The 19110-nt window shown below is 39.0% G+C and overlaps 1 protein-coding gene across 18 annotated transcripts in view; it reads right to left on the bottom strand.

Annotated features, from left to right (window-relative positions):
* SOX6 (SRY-box transcription factor 6) overlaps window positions 1–19110 on the bottom strand; it is a 458734-nt gene that overhangs the window by 328176 nt on the left and 111448 nt on the right. Inside the window, exon 1 of one of the 18 annotated variants that reach the window (XM_050954537.1) lies at window positions 18976–18997. The exons of the other annotated variants lie outside the window; for them this stretch is intronic. The gene's annotated coding sequence lies outside the window, so the exon portion shown is untranslated. Of the gene's footprint in view, window positions 1–18975; window positions 18998–19110 lie in introns of those variants that run through there. 18 annotated transcript variants of the gene reach the window in all.

The following is a 19110-nucleotide window of genomic DNA, read 5'->3' as shown; positions in this document are numbered from 1 at the left end:
AAACAGAAATTAAAAGGAACAGTTACAAGGCAATGGCTACAAGCTACATGGAAACTTTTCAAAATAGAGAGTCAAACTATATATACACCCCAGATAAAAAAAAAATAGTAAAAGGACTAAAAAATGCCACCATGGCTAAAAGAGAAGAGTAAAAGAGGCAGTTCTAGTCATCCACGTTTCAAAAAACATATTTTAGAATTGGAAAAGGTACTGAGAAGGGCAACAAAAATGATTAAGGGTATGGAACGGCTTCCATATAAGGAGAGAGTAAAAAGACTGGAACTGTTCAGCTTGGGAAAGAGATGACCAAGGGGCTACAAAATCATGAATGGAATGGAGAAAAAGTGTTATTTACCCCCACCTATAACAGCAGAAGCAGGGGTGACCTAATTAAATTAATAGGCAGCAGGTTTAAAACAAACACAAGAAAGTACTTCTTCACACAACGCACAGTCAACCTGTAGAACTTGTTACGAGGGGATGTTGTGAAGGTCAAAAGTATAACTGGGTTCAAAAAAAGAATTAGAGAAGTTTGTGGAGGACAGATCCATCAATGACTACTAGCCAAGATTGTCAAAGATGTAACCCCATGTTCTGGGTGTCCTTAAACCTCTGACTGCTAGAAGCTGGGATTGGACAATAGGGGATGGATCCCTTGATAAATTGCTCTATTCTGTTCACTCTGTCTGAAGCATCTGGCACCAGCCACTGTCAAAAGGCAGGATATTGGGTTAGATAGGCCATTGGTCTGAATCAATATAGCCATTCTTACAATATAAATATTCTAAACTTCAACTCCAGTCAGGGTCTAGAGAGTCCTGTTTATAGGCTTTGTTCACCTGGAGTCAAGACTGCATCCAAAAAGATCCCAAGATCCAAGTACAGGTACATTTTGTCACTGTATAATCAGCCCTTTTATTTACAATTTAGCATAAGGAGAGGCATCTTAATACCAGAAGACTCAACCAGTGTTGACAAGTCTCACAATTTTATTGTGAGTCTTGTGAAATTTTCTTAAAGCTCCAGCTCCAGGAAATATTTAAATAAGTGAGAATTTCAGTGGTTATTGTTTTTTCTAATAGCTCTCACAATTGCAGAGAAAAGTTTGAAAATGTGACCCAAGTGTACCCTAAAGACTCAGAAACAAGAAAAAAAGAACATGATTTTTAATGTTATGATCTTTATACCAATCTAATGATTCATTGGGACCCATTCATGATTTTGAATGTTTGGGATTAGCAATATTTCTCACCTCACATAGAAAACAGAAAAAAGAAAAAACAACTAATTATACAGTGACAAAACAAATCTAAACTTAAGGACATTTTCATTTCATTTACAAAAACCTTAAAGGAATGCAGAGCTTGGATCAAATCCAAGCCTCATCTGCTGCACAGAGACATCAGCAACTGGGTTCCACAACTGCAAACATATCCATAAATTCTCAGTTCCTCTCTACTGTGTTTCTAAAGTGATAAACAGGGAAACAACTCCTCACCAGAAATAGAATTTATAGTTCTGGCATACAGAACAGGGTACGATATACAGGGGAGGACCATTGCACTAGACAGCGTGACCACAGTTGATAGCATTACATCAGGCAACATGTAGTGAAGTTCCCAGATTTGGCATAATCCTGTGTGTCAACAAATCTTTGGGGTGGCCCCACAGGTAGGGCCAGGTAGGCTCACAGGGAGCACCCCTTCACATGTCAATGGAGAATTTGAATGTACAGTGTGCTGTGGTGGTCTTGTCCATCCTGGCAACATGGTCAAAAAGCATGCAACACCACTTTTGAACATGAGCAATTGAGAGAAGGCCAGATCTCTACAAGATTGTGACATTTCTCACAAAGTCAAACCTCTTTGTGATAAGGATTTGGTGCTGACAGCACATATGGAATGTCTCTAGCCCCTTCAAGTCTGCCTGTAAGAGGATCCAGGTTTCTGACCCATATAGCAATATAAGTAGCACATAGGTTTGATAGATCAGGAAGTCTCAGCACAAAGACATTTTCTGCATCCCCAAGTGAGACGTGGATTTATGCGGGAGGCAGGGAGACCTATTGGTCAAAGAACGTCCAGTTACCTGCAAGTGTTTGAACTCTGCTTGCAGCCTAGATAGATGAAATCAACACCCTCCGCAGTACTTGACCCATCTGCACTGGGGTTCTGGTGGCCCAGCCTCAAGGTTCTGGACCTTGGTCATCTGCCATGAGATGTTCAGCCCCATAGTGGAGTGGGGTTTTGAAGACCCTGGAGGAGCAGCTTGAAATTCTCTCAATTCTCCACAAGCAAGGCAGCATCACTATTTGATGAACTCTTCTTGATCAACTTTGATTCCATCATATGGAGCAGTAAGTCCTAACACCCAGGTCACAGCTTGAGAAAATAGTGCTGGAGTGAGAATACATTCCTGTCTCATACCTGAGGTTGCACAGAAATGTGGCAAAAGCCATGAACCAACATACACTCTCTCACACACCAGATTTAGTAGAACATCTGGAAAGCCAACTCCATTCACTGTGAACCAAAGCAAAAGCTGCTTTTGTCATAGTATCTTTCCCCAATATGAACCTTAGAGTCCAAAAGTTGGGGTACCAGCATGAATTCCTCTAAGCTTAATTACCTGCTTAGATCTGATAAGCTGCAACCAATCAGGAATTTCAGTGCCTGATACACTCTGGTCCCCCCAAAACCTTCCGTGGGGACCCCCAAGACCCAGACCCCCTGGATCTTAACACATCGTTGCCTCTCCCAGACTTTCCCTCCCTTCTCTTCGCCTCCAGGTGTTCCCTCCCTGGGCTCCTGGAGAGAGAGACAGATTCAAGCTCCGTGAATCTAAAACAAAGGGATTCCACCCTTCTCCCCTCCCTTCCCGTTCCCTGTTAAGTACAGACTCAATTCCCTGGAGCCTCAACAAGGGGAAAAAATCAAACAGGTCTTAAAAGCAAAACTTTTAATAAAAAGAAAGAAAAAAGTAAGTTATCTCCGCAATTTAGATGGTAAAAGTTACAGGGTCTGTCAGCTTATAGACTCTAGAAAGAAGCCTCCCCCCAGCAAAAATACAATTCAAAATACTTCCAGCAAACTACACATTTGCAAATACAGAAAACAAACAATCAAAAGACTATAACCGCCTTTCTTACTAAATACTCACTATTCTGAATATATAAGAGACTGTAGCAGGGAGATTGGCAAGAAACCTGGTTGCACGTCTAGTCCCTTCCAGGACCCAGAGAAAACAAAGCAAAACCCATAAAACACAAACAAAGGCTTCCCTCCACCGAGATTTGAAAATATCTTGTCTCCTGATTGGTCCCCTGGTCAGGTGTTTGGTTCCCTGTTTGTTAAAGAGACATTAACCCTTAACTATCTGTTTATGACAGCTTTGAAGTCAAAATATACTGTGTGAAGTGGGCACATAGATTCTTGGTGCAGTTCAGCAAGAAGCCAGATAGTAAGGAGAGCATCCATAGTCCACTGCCCAACAATGAAACCTGATTGCTGTGGACAATGATGTCTGCTAAGGAGTGAAGACCTTTCCAGGGAGTTATAACTATAAAACTGGCCTGTATATGTCACACTTAGGCCACGTCCAGACTAGGAATTAAAATCGATTTTAGATACGCAACTTCAGCTACGTGAATAACGTAGCTGAAGTCGAATTTCTAAAATCGAGGTACTCACCAGTCTGGACGGCGCTGCATCGATGTCCGCGGCTCTCCGTGTCGATTCCGGAACTCCGTTCGGATTGATGGAGTTCCGGAATCGATGTAAGCGCGCTCGGGGATCGATACACCGCGTCCAGACTAGACGCGATATATCGATCCCCGAGCAATCGATTTTAACCCGCCGATGCCGCGGGTTAGTCTGGACGAGGGCATAGTGTGAGATCCTTTGCTCTTATACAGGGACACTATGATGTTGTCTTTCCATTCTACTGGTACTTTGCCTGATGCCCATACATTTAAGAACAGTTGATGCTATCCCATGCTCACAGGTTCCAAGGCATTTTTTAGCAGCTTGGGCAGAATAATATCACATCCAGCAGCATGTGCATTCTGCAACTTTTAGATAGCCTTTCATACTTCAAGTTATGAAGAATCAATATTTGTCCCTGGTTCTGTAGCTGTGTGGTTTGCCAACTCACAGAGCTTTGGACAGTCTTCAGCAGGTGTATGGTTCAACACACTTTCATAATGTGTTTTCCATCTGTGCAGGACCGTGTCCGCCAATGGGCAGTGAGAGCCGTCTGATTTTGTGATAAAGATGTTAAAAGTTTGTTTACAGCTGCAGATTGTTTACTTTTGGCTTTCTTCTGCTTCATCATCCAGGAAGTTGATGTAGATCTCTTGGTCACATTATGTCACAGGCTGGAAAATCCCTTTCAGCTGTTTATGTTCTTGCACATCTCACTGCTTACATGCTTCTGCTCCCCCTGCCTCCAATATATCAATTATAATGATATAATGGAAAGTGGAAAATCTCTGACATCTCACAGGTAGTGGCAGGAAGGGTCCTCTCCAAGAGAACAGCAGCCAGGGTGACTTCTGCATGGCCCCAAACAGTGTCCCTTGCTGACAACATTGAAGTGGTGCTGTCAGCCAGGCAACCTAGATGGAGCCCACTGGGCCAAAGAACATTCCACAGCCATCAAGAGGAAGAGGAAATAGTGTCCCAGTGATTCCCCATCCCCAACACAATACAGGGATTGTGGGCCTACTGCTCCTTCAAGCAGAGCTGCATAGGCATTACAACATCCCCTGAAGGTGACAGTAAGTGGAAAGAGAACCTGAGGATCTGATTATGGCAGCACAGGGCTGGATGTAAGCTCATTTGCATGAGTTTCCCATCCTCCAAGCAGTTCTGCATCACCATGCTGCCAAGTGCAAGCAGATTCCATTCCATCCCCTTTAGCACCCTGGGCCTGACCATCCCCAAGGTTCAATCAGCCTGGCGTGTAAGCCAGATTAGGTGACAGTAGCAGTATATCTACACACTGTTTTAAAACCCACAGAACCACGTCTCAGAGCCTGGGTCTACTGACTCGGGCTCGCACAATGAGGCTCAGGCTGGGGGTCAATTTATGAATTTGTCAAGGTGACAGATTTTAAAACTAAAATCTAAAAAACTAGATTAATTCATAAATTGACCCCCTTTCATGTTTACCTCAGGCTCTGAATACCCCCCTCCCTCCACGCTTCAAAGCCCAAGGCCCAGCCCAAGCCTGAATGTCTATACAATTGGTTTTTGGGCCATAGAACAAGCCCCATGAGCCTGAGTCTGTAGACCTGGGCTCTGAGACTTGCAGCTGCAGGTTTTAAAAATGCAGTGTATATACAGACCCTAAGAGGTACTGCACCTCTCAGTGCTGTGTAACACAGGGATTTTGAAGTTCAAATGAACCCCAAAACCTTCTGTTATGTTCCAAACCGTAAACTGGCTATATCTAAAACCCCAAGCCATGTGAGTCAAGGGTTTGGATTTCTGTATTTTAGTAAGTAGGGGTAAGATTCTGTCCTCCCATGCTAATTCGGAATAGTACCTTACTCAAGTCAATAGTCTCAGTAGTCCCACTATGGGTAGGAGTGTCAGAGTCTGGCCCTGAAGGAATATTTACATAGCTACATGTAAGTAAGTCACTGTACACCTAGTGAAAAACAGAACTTGAGAAAAAATGATATTTGGCCTCCCCTTGTGAAATTCTCATTGTTTCCATTTGGAATTCTGCACACAGCATGTGAAGGATCGAGCCCTAATATAGCACATTTTAAAGACACTGTGTAATGTCTGCATTTTTATTATATATGTATTTATAAGCACAATGCACATACATTGGGATAGATTGGCCTCCAGAAGGTATATTTGTTGCTTAATGTTGAAGTACATGCCATTGCCTTTTTAGTGAATGAGGTAAAATTTGCATCAGCCTCCCACACACAGTGTGAGTATGTGTTTTAAGATCAGAGCTGCTTAGATAATAAATTATCTGCATCATTTAACAGCTACTGGATAGAAGGCTATCCAGGTAAAATCTTAATCCACACACCATTAGAACAATCAGTTCCTGCGTGGCTACAGTACTTGGTGTCCTGTGGCTTCTACTGAATATCTGTATATTACATTAGTACTATATTAGTGTACATAGCAGAGAAGCAGCAAGTTAAGACTTCAGCATAGCAATCTGGCTGTTCAAGCTGGCACAGCAGCAGTTAGTAGCATGGCACATTGGAAACACTAGCTAAGCAGTTGTGTAGAATCAGGAATCATGCTGGTGTGGTGCCGGACAAGGCACTGAATGGGATCCGGTACATTAACAGCTCAATTGTGCCATTAGAGTGCAGCTCTGAGTAGGTATGGTGCAGAGTCACACTGGCCTATGGAGCTCTGGTGACTAGTACAAAGGAAAAATGAGGGGCAGAGCTTCACCTTCTTTCTACGCTCCTTTGAACACACAGTCCTTGCCCACTCACAGAAGGTCCCGTCACTATCTAGCCCTAAATATTGCACGTTGGACCAATCAATTAAATTGGAGTATAAAAACAGATATACAATGCTAGAAAAAAGTAATAAAAGGTCACAAAGATACATCAGGGAACAAGGAGATTAAGAGGTTCCCCCTGCAAAGCTACCATTCTTATAGCTCAGAAGAAAACACAGAAAAAAGCTCTTAAACATATAGTTGCAGTTTTAGGATTTTTAAAACTGTTCTTCCATGGATACTAATTGAAACCAAATGTACATTCAGGGCCAAATCATGTCGTCAATGGAATTTCTTCCATGAAAATTTAAGCAGGAGAAGGGGAGAAATAGGCTCCTTTTAAAATATGCTTTTATGCAAATACAGTGTCCACAGATTTTTCAGAATGCCTCTCTTCAGTCACTGTGCCACAACCATAAGATTTGTGTCAGCATCCAGTAGTTTCAGAATGGGAAGCAGTGCCCCTATATCTATCACTGCAATATCGGCATACTTCACAATCATTATTGAATTTATTCTCACTCCCCTATAAGGTAGGGAAATATTATCAACATCCCTTATTTCACAGATGGGGAACTGAGGCACAAAGAGATTAAATCATTTGCCCAATGTCACACAGGAAGCTCGTGTGGTACTGGAGACTGTGCCTTCATGTCTGAGATTTCCAGAGACAGTCTGGATAGGCCATGTGGAAGCTCTTGCTGTTATGCACAGCCAAGAGGAACAGGCCACAGAATAAAGCAGAGGTCTAGCAAGCATCTTAAGCACTGAGTGATCACTGAACACCACAGCACAGAAACTGAATTTAAACCACCACAAACCCATCCTTCCTTTCTGTAAGAAGATGTCCACAGCTGCGTGAGCACTGGTAAGTACCCCCACACACACACAAAAAACCCAAAACAAACCACAGTTGCTTGCACCCCAGCAGTTCAACTCTTTTCAACAGAAATGGCCATTAACCAGATAGTTCCAGAATGGACAAGAATATCCATTTTATTTGTTACAACACAAATTAATTAACTGCATTAACTACTACTACACTGTCACTATCACATGAGCCTCCATCTTCCCAAGCTATAAATCAGGAGTGGTGCTGTTCTATGGACCCTAATATAGCCAGAAAGCTTCACTGGCCAATTCTACTGCTTTGCCGTACCTCATCCCCATCCTTTCTGAACATCCCTGCTCCTTGCATCCTGTTCCACCCAGCACAGCACAGCCATGCCACACTGGTACCATTTGATGCATGGCCTTTCACATCTGTCACAAAGAGAAGAAGCAAGAGTTGCCCCATAGCTACTTTTTGGATTTTCAAAAGACTGATTTTGGGTAGCTCTTTCTCAGCCCAAGAAATCAGGTCACTCATGTATTTTCTTAAAAGCCACTTACTAGATTAGCATAGTTACCAATAGATATTCTTACTACCATGCAACCATTCCTTTTGCAATGCCAGCTACTCTGTCTTGTTTCAAAAGTTCATTCACATCTGGTTTGTAACATACTGTACTAAATACTTAGCCCTCAAATCCCTTATAAATTACTTATTTGGTTCTGTAACGGTTTCTCATATAAATGGATAAAAGTACTTTTGACTTAAGTTCCTGAAATTCCCTTAGCAATGGTACTCATCAAATTTTTAGAACTGTCAAAATTTCTTTTTCAAATCATTAAGATAACAATAGATATATGTTAGATGAAAAATCACAGAAGCATTTGACTCAGTATCTCTACATGTCATCACTGACTTTTATAAATACCACTGCCCTGTTTTGCATAAGACGATTTTGGAATATAATATTGACTTTTGCAATTTATCACTGAATTAATCATGCCACCTTCATTGTGTAGACCAGAAATTAAGTTGATGAATGACTGTTATTTGCAATACCAAAACTATATTCTTAGATATAGATGTTTACCCAATGAGCGCTTCAGTCCAATGGATACTGGTATTTTGCTACCATGTGTTTGTGCACCAACATTTACAAACTGTGTGAAAATTTCACATTGTTTCTTGTAGTTAGGCAAAGTTTGCTCAATTTCAACTTTATTTACAAGCTAAAATGCAGTTCAGTTTCATTAACCAAGAGAAGAGTAAAACTGGGCCAAAAATTTTGAAAGCTGGTGAGGGATCTATCGTTGTTGGTGGAAACCATGTGAAATTAGCCCAGGTAGGGTTTTGTACTTACATTTTGGTTCCAGTCCAACCTGAAACCTAAACACTTCCAAACTGAAGACAACTACATTTTGACATATTTAGCTATACCTACACATATGGAGATGATACCCATGTGAAATTGCAGAGCCATATGATAAATTAATTTACCAGGCACTGTTGACCACCTCGTTCTCTTTCCACTAATACAATTTTCCCAGGCACTGTGGCTTAGTGTCTAGAGAACTAGACTAAAATTCAGGAGATTTAGGTTCTGTCCCTCGGTCTGCTACTGGGTGACTTGGGGCAGGTCACTTCACCACTCTATGCCTCAGTTTCTTCATTTGTAAAATAGCGACCTTCTTTATAAAGCATTTTGAGATCTACTGAAGAAAAGCTCTGTGGAAGAGGTAGGTATTATTATTCCATGGCCCTAAGCAGCTTCAAACAGCCACCATTTTAAAAGTGAATCTTCAGAGAAATGTTTCACCTTCTCCCTCCATTATACATCCCTATATCCAATCAACCAGTTGCACTATTAAATTCTACTACAATGACTTTAATTGTCAAATTAATCAAGTTAGTACGCTGAGTGCACTCTTGTTTACAAGCTACATCCTGTCCACTTCATTCCTAGGTTCAGCCTGAAACCAAGCTCCAGCTACAAATAGCTTCAGAACTGACAAGGCTTTTTTTGGAACCTTGCCATACAGAAGGTTTATGACCTTAAAGGTGCCCTAATCACACACTTTCACCGCTGTTCTTAAAGCTCCATATACCACACATCCACATGCTGAACTTCGCCTCTGAAACTGCAACTGCCCAAGGCTCACAACTGGCAAAATTTAATCCTGGGGCAGTGGCAGATTTTTTTTTTTACACACAAAAAAAATGACTTTAAATCACACAGCCCTTAAAAGGGTAGAAATGGAAGCTATAACTTACTGGAAAGAGGATAGTCCCAGCTTCCTGGGAGGACACAGGGATTTGTAACCCTGGAAGGACCTGAAATATTGGACTTCAAATTTGTGACTTTTTGGTATAAAAAAAGTTATTTTAAGTCATATTTAGATGTTTTCATGGCTCTTTCCAAGGCCTGTAGAGATAGACTTATAGTAACTATAGTAAAGGTGTCTATGTGTATGCAAAGTAGTATGTCCCACTCACAATTTAAGACCATTGCTAAAATAGTTTTAATTTTTCACTCAGTATGTGGTATATACAGAATACATGATAATACAGTGTGGTTGTAAAAGCATTACTGGTACTCATATGGGATGTCCTGCATAACGCATTTGTGTCTTCGACATTTGTGAGGAATGTGATCACCCCAGACAGCTGCTGCTAAAACATTCATTACTATGCCATGCTGTGCACCATGATTTACATCATACTTTTACATACATACAGACACCTTTTTTTAGGATTTTTGTTTTTTCAATCTTTTCTTTAAAGTCCCTCTACTACAGTAGGGAAATATGAGCTGTGCCTATGAGGTCATTCATTTTTGGCCTCTCTTTTTATGGGAGACAGAAATAGGGTCTGGTCGAAAATGGGACCTGGCAATCCTAAATGGCACCCAAACCAAAATTCCAGTTACCACGGGGCGGGGGGAGGCGCCAGGTCATTAACCCATGCCAGCCCTTGCTCAGCTGGAGCCACTTCCTGTCTGCAGGCAGGCTCCTTGAGACAATCCACTGAGTGATGGGGGCGGGGGAAGAGGAACAAGCAATGGGGGGAAGAGGCAGAGAAGGGGCAGGGCCTTGGAGGGAAGAAGTGGAGCAGAGGCAGTGCCTTGGGGATTCCGTTACCTGCAATTAGAAAAGTGGCAACCCTAGGCTGAAGATAAGGCTGAATGAGACAGACTTTCACCCTAGAAAGAGGCCACCTCAAGTTTCTCCTTTTCAGGCAGCTGAGGAGAAATATTCAAGCCACATCAGTCCTCTTTTTGCCTTGCCTCTTCACAGGGGTAAAGGAGAGAGACTTTGGTCAGAGAGATCCTGCCTTCAGTGGGCTGAAACAATTTTTATACTGGAGGTGATGAAGGTAGAAACCATGTATTTGGGTTGTTATAACTACTTCAAGCCAGTATCCCTAGTTCCAGCATCTACAGCTGCCAGAACCTGTGAGAGGAAGGCAGACAGTGGTCAAGTGAGGAGGCTTCTCCATGGACATACAGATTATGAAGTCTGGATGTATCCCAGAGGGACAGCCATGGACAGAAGTCTCTCTCACACAAGGGGGAATACATGATGAAGCAGTTATAGGCCTTTGCACAAGCCTGTGCAGGATGGAGGTGGATGTCTCGGGTATGTAGAACAGATATCTCAGGCATGGGGAGACAATGCATGTCTCAATTGGACAGGAGCATAACAAAAGAGGAGCCCAGTGAATGTGCTCAAGGAGGAGTCTCTGCAAGCTACCAGCAACCTCTTCCAAACATCCTCATATAGCAGAGTCTGGTGGTGCACGCTCCCTTCCAAGGACCTGCTTCATATTAGGTTTAGATTAATAAATAGATACCAGAGATTAAACAGTTAAATTTAGGCATCTTCAATGAATATTGAAAAATAAATATACAATTTGTACAAGCTGGCACCCCTTGCTGTAATGAAATGCACTGTCAGCCCTCACTTACTGAAACATTTGTGTTGCCATGCAGCTAAACAAACACTTTCTTCATTTTCTTTTAAAACAGCCTCCCACCCATGTTTCTCTAAACAGTTGCGATCAGTACAGCTGAACAACATATACAATCTGGGCAGTTAAGTCTCTGGCTGCCCACTAAAAGGGTCCTGTTCTTATTTCATCAGCTAAAATATATGGAGAAAATAACATGACTACCAAAATTAGAGCACAACTGAAAGGAATCCTAGTGTCATAATATTTGCACTTTCCATAATAAATCACAGTGCAGGAGTGGAATACAGCATGATAATAGTATTAACATAGTCATGTACATAAGGGCAAGGTAACCTTTTTATTTCTCTTTGCACATTGCTATCCTTAATACTACTATGTGCTCTCTCTCTCCTTTATTTTGTTCTTGGAGATTCTTTATATAAATTATGATGAACTCACAAGTATTATCATCAAATTTATGGTGTTATGTTTGCTACACTGCATATTACAGTCTCCTAGTTGTTTGCCCCGGAGTATCAAAGATTTGCATAGCGTTTAAATGTGTGAGATCTATACAAACTATAGTTAAAATACTATTACAGTTATGTTTTTCTATATGAACCAGTAAAAAAAATAATTTTGTATTCTTCTTTAGGGCAGCATTTTATTACAATTAAATTAAAAGGCTTAGCTCTGCTACTTCTTTGAAAAGAATCATGACCAAAAAGGCACAATTTTAGGCAATATAACTAAAAAGATAAAGGAAATCGGTCTATTTCCATTCAAGGCAATATCAAAACCAAATATATCTTTTTGATATTTAAAATCTGAACGGTTTTCCCTTTAAAATTCTTTCATCTGTGTGCACAATTTAGACAAGTGCTTTGACAGAGAAAAGACTGAAGCACCTGCCTTTAATCCTGAGCTTTTTTAAATTCATTACACTCTCCTCCCTCATTCACTGTTGACCACCATTGCAGTACCATACCTCCAGCCTCCAGAATTAGAACATACAGCTACTCTGAAGCCAAAACAAGTGGTGCTGTTTTAAAAACAAGGGACAGTGTAAATGGGAAGAAACTTGAGTTTCCATTCCCTTTGAGTTTTAGTGCCACCTCTGTAATATAGTATGTGCCAGAGCAACCTGGATAAGACGACAAAGAAAAAACTGTGACAAACAGAATTATGGAAAATTTATCAAAACTTTAAAAAGTGATGTAGTCTAACATCACTCGGGGGGAAAATACACCTTTTTTTTAGACCATGACTTATAGAATTATGTATTGTATTAATATTTTGCAAACTGTTCAATAGATTCTTGACAGTTCTGTTATATAGTTCAGCTGTTGAAATGCTACATTCCTGACATTACTGTGTGCTTCCCTCAGTGAAAAACTAGAGCAAACTAGAAACAAAAGCAACAACAACAAAAAATAGAAATAACCCTCCAAGCCAAAGGATCAAAGTTGCCTAAAATTGTGATGTGACAATTACAAAAAGAGATTTTTAAAAAGAAGTTGTAATTTCTTTTCAATAATAGTCTGAAATACGCATTTTCTTTCAGTGAGTGCTGGAAAACCAAGTGAAGACTGTCAACCTGAGACAACAGGAGCTGAATACCATTTCCACGAGAGAGCCTAAAAATTAGTAAAAATTTGTATTTTTTCTATTCTTATAAAAATCTCAGTGCTGAAACTGACCTTTTTTCAAAGGAGTTATTTCTGTGGAGGAGAGCAAGCAGTCATCAACACTTCAAAGTGCCAATCAAATTTAAATGTGCTTTTTAACAGACCTTTTTGTTGGTGGGGGCAATACAACAGTCCAAAAAGCTACTACAGGTGTGTACTTCAATTTCCAGAGCAAACTTTAAAAAAAAAAATGTGGCTTTTAAGTTTATGTTAATATTGCCTCAAACCTGCAACATTTCAACATTCTCTTGGTAATTTCCAAATGGTTTTGTATTATTCTATGCTTGTCAGTTTTAGGATGTCACCAAAAAAAAAGTAGATTTTCCTTCCATTTCAATCAAAATAGCAGTAATTCTAGGTCCAGTAGGTTAATAATATAGTCACAAAAAAGCTCTAAATTAATTTTTAAATTTAGTCTTCTATACTCTTCTGTTTCTTCTACAGAATGTACTTTATCTCATGTTGATTTTCATATAATACAAAGCAAGAAAATGCAACTACTCATTAATGTATCAATTATTGTATTACTATTATACTTACTCCAGTAACATGTACCTACACAAGTTTTATCTATCAAGACAACCATAAGCAAAAGAGACAAGTTAGTCCAAGGACATGATGTCTTTCAGGCTCTATAGCACTTAGCAGGATACTGGGCCTCCAAGGCCTAACAGATTTAACCAAGACTTTTCACACAATCAGGTAAAGAATGCTAGGCTAGTCAGCAGATGTCCCATTCAGATAACAAAAAGAGTATTTTAGTGACAATGTGAGAAAAACAGTAAAAATAGTAAAACACAAAAACAAAAAAAAACCACTCAACCATGTCTTTTTTTCTCTCTGCTAAGAACTATCCACAAGAGTTGAACTGTGACATTCACTGTAGTCCCCAGTAAATGTGATGTCAATTGTACATGTTTTATCAGAAAAGTCCCAAATAAAATACTTATAAGAAATCACTACATCATTGTTAGACAAGAAGACATGTATGAACTCCAAAAGAATTAGGACAGATACACTATGTGTTGATATACAAGTCTCATAAGTATAAAGAAAAAAGTTATTGTTCTGCACATTAAATGGACAGATTGTATAGCATTGCTGGGTAATTTATCTGCAATTTCGTTTTAACATAAATTAAACATGTCCAATTTTATTGAGTTAGAAGATACAGAAAATCTGCCAAATGGTTATTAATATTCCAGACAGTCTGAAATGACTGTGTTCAGTTCCACTCCAATGAAGAGATGAAAGTGCTGTAGTGTGAACAAAGCCAGTTTTTAGCATTTGTTAAGGTCACTTCAGTTCCTTCAAGTGGTCCTTCTTAGAGTCCATTACCTCAGCTAAATATGCTCAGCAAACCATAATAATGATGGAGATAGTCCTAGAATACTGTCTAAAGAAACCAGTTTGGGGTGTGGTTTTGAATTTGAATCAGGGAAAAGATGACTCCACAACCCATGCTCTTACTCTTCTCTGAGGCCAAGTTTAAATTAAGAAGAATAGTTTTCAGTTATCTTGAACCACATTTCAATGGCAAGGGAACTGTGAATGAAAGGAGTTTACAAAGAGGACTGTTAAACATTATAGTATAATCACTGTTTGAATTAGTCATAGCCAGTTTAGACACTGTCCAACCCACTTTCCAATCATCTGCAACAAATGTGCTCCATTAAAACAGAACCACAGGGAAAACAAGCTAGCAATTAACACAGCTTCTATGCCTACCTCTATACAGCACAGATCTCAAACTTTTAGTGAAACTGACTTCTGAATTACTTCCATACAGATGCTGTTTAGACCTTGGCAACAGATATTTACCCTCACTCCCTACAATATGTCATCCTACGATACTGCTATATCATCAAAATAAGCATGAAAAAGTCACCCACAATTTAGCCGCTCATTGTGGTTTACATCCTCTATTAATGCAAATATTTGAAGATCTGAGTATAAGTGACTTTGTCAAAGATGGCATAATATGCTACTTAGCAGTCAATATCAAAACTAATACTTGATGTAGGTCAAATAAATTCATCTAATTACTAATTAGTAGACAACTTGCACTGTTTAACAAAATTGTTTTAGGCTTTAGCAGCTTTCTGCTGTTCCAGGCTATTACATGTCCTAGAGATATAGCACTTAAGGCAACTTCATGCTCTGTGTTATTTGCAAATAAAAAAGGGGAGGAGACTGGTAGGGGACAATGACAAGTAAATCGGTGCTAAATTTAGATTTTGGAAAGTTTACAACTCCCCACCCCCAATGCCATTACCAATAGAAATGTTTTCACTGAAATTATTTTTTATTAAAATCATAAGACTGGGTTTGGGGGGCATTTAAACATTTGTCTGAGGTGTTGGAAGTCCAAACACAACGCCATTGTGCTAGTGCATGAGAACCAATGCCCTAAACCAACAGAAAGGAAGCAGTAGAGTCTATCTTAATTCACCTAAGTTAGCTGGCAAGCCCTTCCATACCTAATACCCGCTGGCAAAGCTCTGTGAGTTTGCAGGGGTGGAACCAGGGAAGAGACACACACTATGAAATGTTCCCCTCAACACCCCATGCATTTTAAAAGCAGCATAAAATTCCACAGCTGTGGAGGAGGCATTCAACAGCCACCAAACTCTCAAGGAAGGGAAAGCCATAATAAAGTGTAGAAGGCCTAGGATTTGGGGGGTTGGGAGCAAAATTCTCCCCACATCATATGTTTTTACACATTGAGAGGGCCCTGCTCCTTGATGCTGTGTCACTCAAACACATCTGTCCCCCATGAGGGGACAATCAAGAGGAAAGTCTTCAAAGTAAACTTCACATTGCTTCCTGGGGTCTCTCTTGTCCTAAAAGGTCTTAGCACAGAAGGGAGCAATATCCAGTACTCTATGTGGATGAAGTAATACAAAAATATATTTGTATATCTTTGTGAACTATTACAGTTGCCACATATTTGTAATTGTTGTCAACTCTGGAGATTTTATAGCGGGTCTTGTTATTTGCTGATTCCAGTTTTAGCTCCTGGAATCATGGGATTCCATTTGTCTTTATGCCTTCAAAAAAAAGTAAGTTTTGAATCCTCATGATTATGGAAAAAAGCTTGAAAACAGGGCCCCTAAAGGCTCAAATACCCTCAGGCAAATAAAGGGCGCTCACATTTATTATTTTTAAAAGTCTCATTTTTAAGAAAATCTCATAATTTGGGGCACTATAGCTCAATTTTTGAATACTTTGGACTGATAATAGTGTATCTTCACTTGAAAACAGGCATTTCCCATTATCATAACAGTAATATTCAGATGGTCTTATGATTTGTGATATTTCTGTGTTTAATAAAATTAGGAGTCCATACATGACCATATTTGAAATTAGCATGCAAACACACACTTTGCCAAATCACTTCCACATACCAGTGATTTATGCTAAAGACCATGCTGCCAATACACCTGTCCTTCCAAATAACACATTCATGAGACGGAAGATATTTAACTAAAAAATCCAAAAAAATTTCAAAAAATATCCTTAGTCCTGAGGAAAATGCAATGCAATGCACCCCTGCACTCCTACATAAATTTCTACAAATTCAAGTCCTACTATGCCATTCTGTTTTCCTGGCAGCTGTTTTATATATTTTTGCCTGTTTCACTTTTTTTTGGTCTAAATTACAAATAAAGCTTAACCTTAGTTGATTGACAGAAAGGAATAACAATATTTAATTAACATCACTTCATTTGTGACAAATCTTAAGACTTCACCCCATTAAAAAGGCTCTAGGAAAGTATTCTCCAACATTTTAAAAAGCTTTTTAGAAAGCTCAGAACACAGTGTTCTTAATTCAGAAGCACATGCCGAATTAATTATGGTCTTATGCTTTGACCAAAAGTAGGATTTGTGGGATTTTCTTTTTCTTAAGTCAAAGGATTCAAAAGTAATTTATGAATGATACTGAAATAATGTTCGAATTAGCTGCTAACATGCTGTTAGTTTGGATTGTTCAAAAAAAATTTTTTTTAATGTACTGGTAGGGTCAGTGACAAAGTCATACAAGCTTGAAACTCTGCTTAGTAACAAAAACTGCATTAATTAAATAATCATAATGTTTTACTTTCCTCCTATGTGGTTTTAGATTGTTGCTCTTGACCAGGTTAATCATTTGGGAGATTCTAGTAGAGTTTCTACCAATTTAAATAAAGAAACTTCCATTGCTAAACAAATATTATGAAGTTTAGTCCTCACAGATCTTGCCTACAGGTCAATCTTGTTATTTCTTTATATACATGATTGGTTTAGACTTCATTCATTAACAGTGTTTCCATTGTTACTTGAATAGTTAAACTGTAGGTGCATACTGTACTGCTATATCTTCCAGTTTTATGTGCTTGGGCAACTTACTGTTTCATCATGATCTTTATTATTAACTATCTATATTTAAAAAGTCAAAAAAAAATTAAAAAAAATATATATTTACAAATTGTGGCTATCTAGCTCATATCTACCTATCTGGGCTCCTACTAGGGTCCTAAAAATAGCCACATAGATGTTCCCACTCACGCTGGAGCTTGGGCTCAAACTCAGGGAGTAGGTTGGGTTTCAGAGCCTGTGCAGGAATGTCTGCATGGCTCTTTTCAGCACTGTAGCACAAGCTTGAGTCTGTAGACTGGGATTCTGAGACTCGTTACTATGGGGGCTTTTTAACAGTGTAGACATACCATGAATGAAAATCACAATACACCATATATAGCTTTTCCTTACTACCTTATTCTGGTCTTTTTTGTTCTGTTTTTCAGATCAAATTAAACAATACAGACTATAATGGAACTACTGCAGATACACTGTCCTATATTTTGTATTGCAGGTGCCGCCATTGTTTCAGATATAATTTAACATCAAAGCTATTTTCTCCAATATTTCTTAATCAGAGATGTTGCTGATGACATATATCCATTGCTGAAATCCTTGCTAACACAACATAGCCAATAAAACAGCATCATCACTCACAACTAATGAAATGGCCATTCAGCTCCACAGAAATCCAAGCATGTCAATGTCAATGACCAAAATGGAACAGAGCAAGAGAGGTCCAAATATAATCTTGACAGTATTTTGAGAAGTGTAGCCTACATCCTGTGAAAGGGCACTTCTGTGGCCTAGTTATGAACTGTATATCATGGTGTTCCATTGAATGTAATGGAACTTTATTAAAAAGTGTCATACTGGTAGAACACAGAGACCTGGCAATAGGAGGGGTTCAGAGATCTTTTTGAAAAGGTAGGAATTTAGCAGGACAAGATCACGACAAAGCAGGTTTAACAACTATTACATATTTTTGTATGAGGTCCAGTGGGTCGTTAAGCAGCAAGTAATGCAGTTAGTTTTATCTGATTGTCAGTGACTACAGAATACATATAAATCTCTGTTATACTGAATAGTTGCAAAACCCTGTAAAACTTGGACTTCTTTTCATTGTGTAACTGAAATACTCTTTGTTTTTGTTTTTTTAACCAAATGAGTACAAACAAATAAAAATTATTGAAAAAGAGTTAAGAAAAATGGACTCCAAGTATTAGGTACATATATTAATTTTTTTTCAATATGTATATATTTTAAATATAAATCACAATTTAATTTTTTCTCTGGAAATGGTCAGAGATATAAAAACTTGACATGATATTAGATCAGCTTTAAATTAGTAACCAAATCTATCAGAAAGACAGACAGTACCTGAGAGACAGCAATGAAGAAAGGAGAAGGAATAAGATTTAAGAATGAAAAAAAACAAATGGGGGATGAGACGTTAGGCCTTCCTGGGCTTGGTGTATGCCACTTTTAATTTTTTCTGACACTCCAATAGTAAGGTCTTAGGAATAAATACACATATAATATTTTAATATATTATCAGCAAAAGCATAAATCATCAAGAGACTATCAGGATACACTGACTTTTTTGTTGTCATAATAAAAAGAAATTGTCAATAATCTTAAAATATTTGAGATAGTGACCCCTCTTCTCCCACTCAATAATCTCACTGTTATGCTTGAATAGATCAAGGAGCAAAAATGTTTATTGGTTATTCAGTCAGTGATGTCTCTAGGATAAAAACAGAAAAGGTTTGTCACAGAAAAATATCTACAATAAACTCAAGATAATTAGGAACACAGATG

This window comes from Gopherus flavomarginatus, chromosome 5 (assembly GCF_025201925.1).
Source record: "Gopherus flavomarginatus isolate rGopFla2 chromosome 5, rGopFla2.mat.asm, whole genome shotgun sequence".
Taxonomy (NCBI): domain Eukaryota; kingdom Metazoa; phylum Chordata; order Testudines; family Testudinidae; genus Gopherus; species Gopherus flavomarginatus.
This window is presented reverse-complemented; position numbering and strand designations above follow the sequence as displayed.